The following is a 3696-nucleotide window of genomic DNA, read 5'->3' on the forward strand; positions in this document are numbered from 1 at the left end:
GTGGTCGGGCCGGACAACCCCCTCTGAAACAGAACTGCTGATTTGATGGACGTCACAGGAAATAAACATATAAGAACATATATGAAGCTGCCTTATACCAAATCAGACCTTTGGTCCATCAAAGTCAGTATTGTCTTCTCAGACTGGCAGCGGCTCTCCAGGGTCTCAAGCTGAGGTTTTTCACACCTATTTGCTTGGACCCCTTTTTAGTTGGAGATGCCAGGGATTGAACCTGGGACCTTCTGCTTACCAAGCAGATGCTCTACCACTGAGCCACAGCCCCATTCATGGCTCTTCAGGGTCTCAAGCTGAGGTTTTTCACACCTATTTGCCTGGACCCCTTTTTTGGAGATGCCAGGGATTGAACTGGGACCTTCTGCTTCCAAGCAGATGCTCTACCACTGAGCCACCGTCCCTCCCCAAATGGCATCATAGAAAGATCGTGAGACTTCTTAACTATCGAAAATGAGACTTCGTGGCAAGAAAGGAAGGAAGTAACCATTAAGAGAAGGGGAAAACTGCAAGCCTCCTAGCCCTCTCTAGGACCAAAAATCATAGAGAAGTACCGACGGCCATTAAAGAAGGTAAAAGTTTAAAAAAAATTTAAAAGAAATCGGGACTTTAAAAAATAGTGGAGCCGGCAGATATCATCATTAAAAGGTGAAATCTACTGGACTATATGCTTTGAACTAATTTTGGAGGACTCCAGGAGGAAAAAGGAAAAAAAATTAAAAGAGGCAGAAAAGCCTCGGACGCCATTTTGAAGAAATAAAACTTTAAAAAATTAATATCTCGACTTAGGAGCTTCTGGGAACGGTGATTTTGGGCTCATCTAAAAGGGCATGCTCTAATCTATAAGACTGTGTAATTGAAACTCGATTTGGTGACATCAACGTCAGAGCTATTCTAGCAATGGGCAGGCAGTGATGTCTGTGAACAAATCAGGAGCAAAACAGATTCGTACGAGGGCTAGGTCACTTGAAGAAGCAAAAATGTCTAAATGACAGGAGGCAATAAGAACATAGAGAAGCCATGTTGGATTGTCACACAGTGGCAAAAAATTTTTATATATACACACACACTGTGGCTAATAGCCACTGATGGACCTGTGTTCCATATTTTTATCTAAACCCCTCTTGAAGGTGGCTATACTTGTGGCCGTCACCACCTCCTGTGGCAGTGAATTCCACATGTTATCACCCTTTGGGTAGAAGCCATGGAGGCAAGACTAGCAAAAGTAATAAAAGATTCAATAACTGAGAGTAAGAAGGAATTAAAAAAAATATATATTGAATCCAGCGCGGAGGTGGTTAAGAAAGAAATCAAAAAAGAATTGGGGATCTCAGGAAAGACTCCCAAGCAGTGTTAAAGAAAGTGCAGGAGGTAAACGAAAAGGTGAAAGACCAAGACTCAAGAATTGATACAGTGGATTCCACTATAAAAAAAAAAATGCAGGAGAAAGCAGTACCACATGAATGTAAACTGGAAAAATTTCCGAAACAAGATAGAATGATAATTTGGTGCATGCTTTCAGCTGCATGGACATTATATGCACAGATGTGGAAGCAAGATGAAATACTAGAAAAGTGGGACTAGACTTTAAAAGTTATGCATTGGAGTGAAATGGACAAGCTTTCAAGAATCTTTAAAGAATATGATCTAGAGAAGTTTAAAAATGAATGGGGAAAATTCCAAAAATATGTTGAAAAACAATGGAAGGTTAAAGGATATCTGGCGATTTTTGACAATGGTTGAACTTTAGAGGAATAATAAATGGACTTCAGTCAAAAAGCTAGACTATGTGAACTTATTTTTTCTTTTTTTCAACTTTTTTTTATAAGGACTAAAGGATTATAATGAAGATGGATTATAATTATAACATATGTTTTTTTCTTTCCTTTTTTCTTCTTGTTTTAAGATTTTTTATGAAGATTTTTAACTGATAAAATTACCTTTTATTTTTAGCAATTTAATTAAAATACACCATCGGGAGTCATGAAAAGGGGGGGGGGAGAAGAAAAATGTAATGTATTTGTATTAATCTTTTATAAGTATTATTACAATATATTGCAATATAATAAAATTGGTTTAAACGGAACATACCACATTTTACCAACTTGTCAACAAGGATAGTATGTGGAACCTTATCAAAAGCCTAACTGAAATCAAGATAAACGATGTCTACAGCATTCCCCTGATCCAGCAAGGTAGTCACTTTCTCAAAAAAAGAGGACAGGTTAGTCTGACATGACTTGTTCTTGAGAAAACAATGCTGGCTCTTAGTAATCACATCCATTCTTTCTAAATGTTCCAGGAATGACTGTTTGATGATTTGTTCTAAAACTTTTCCAGGTATAGAAGTCAAGCTGACAGGTTGGTAGTTACCCGGATCGTCTTTTTTCCCCTTTTTGAAGATGCGGACAACATTCACCTGCCTCCAATCTTCCGGCACCTCTCCTGTTTCCAAGAATTCTCAAAAATAATAGCCAGAGGTTCAGAAATTACATTTGCAAGCTCTTTTAGAACCCTTGGATGCAATTCATCTGGCCCTGAGGACTTAGTTTCAGTTAAAGAAACTAGGTGTTTATGGACTACCCCTATGCTGATCCTAGGTTGGAACTTCATACCCTTCTTATATGTTCTGTTTTTGCCATGTTGAACACTGTTTCCCTCAGAAGAGAAGACTGAGGAAAAGTAGGAATTGAGCAGTTCCTCCCTCTCTTCATTACCTGTTACAGTTTCACTTTCTTGCGCTCGCAATGGCCTACCATGTCCTTGGTCTTTTTTCTTACTCTTAACATAAGAAAAGAACCCTTTTTGTTGTTTTTAGGATCTTTGGCCAATCTAAGCTCATACTGAGCTTTAGCTTTCCTGACTTTTTCTCTTCAAGCACTGGTGATTTGTTTATATTCATCCTTGGTTATAAGGCCCTCCTTCCAATTCCCAAAGGAGTCTTTTTTATTTCTCAAGTCTTTAGAGAGCTGTTTTATGGAGCCACTTTGGCTTTTTAAGGCTTTTTTCCATTTTTTTCTTCTCATAGGAATCGTCTGTGATTGCGCTTTCAGTATTTCTCTTCTAAGAAACTCCCACCCCTCCTGAACCCCCTTCCTCATAAGTATTTCTAACCATAGTTCTAAGTTTATCAATTTCTACTTTGTGAGCTGCTGGCATTCAAGTGGTGAACTACTGGAGAGCCAGTTTGGTGCAGTGGTTAAGTGTGCAGACTCTTATCTGGGAGAACTGGGTTTGATTCCCCAATTCTCCACTTGCACCTGCTGGAATGGCCTTGGGTTAGCCATAGCCCTGGCAGAGGTTGTCCTCGAAAGGGCAGCTGCTGTGAGAGCCCTCTCAGCCCCACCCACCTCACAGGGTGTCTGTTGTGGGGGAGGAAGGGAAAGGAGATTGTGAGCCGTTCTGAGACTCTTCGGAGTGGAGGGCGGGATATAAATCCAATATCTTCATCTACCTCACAGAGTGTCTGTTGTGGGGGAGGAAGGGAAAGGAGATTGTGAGCCGCTCTGAGACTCTTCGGAGTGGAGGGCGGGATATAAATCCAATATCTTCATCTACCTCACAGGGTGTCTGTTGTGGGGGAGGAAGGGAAAGGAGATTGTGAGCCGCTCTGAGACTCTTCGGAGTGGAGGGCGGGATATAAATCCAATATCTTCATCTACCTCACAGGGTGTCTGCTGTGAG

General features: G+C 40.5%; 1 non-coding gene across 1 annotated transcript; it reads right to left on the reverse strand.

Annotated features, from left to right (window-relative positions):
• Window positions 1–211: 211 nt before the first annotated feature.
• Window positions 212–283, reverse strand: TRNAT-GGU (transfer RNA threonine (anticodon GGU)). Its single transcript has one exon. It is a non-coding gene; the product is annotated as a tRNA-Thr (tRNA).
• Window positions 284–3696: the final 3413 nt, after the last annotated feature.

Source organism: Heteronotia binoei, chromosome 4 (genome assembly GCF_032191835.1).
Source record: "Heteronotia binoei isolate CCM8104 ecotype False Entrance Well chromosome 4, APGP_CSIRO_Hbin_v1, whole genome shotgun sequence".
Taxonomy (NCBI): domain Eukaryota; kingdom Metazoa; phylum Chordata; class Lepidosauria; order Squamata; family Gekkonidae; genus Heteronotia; species Heteronotia binoei.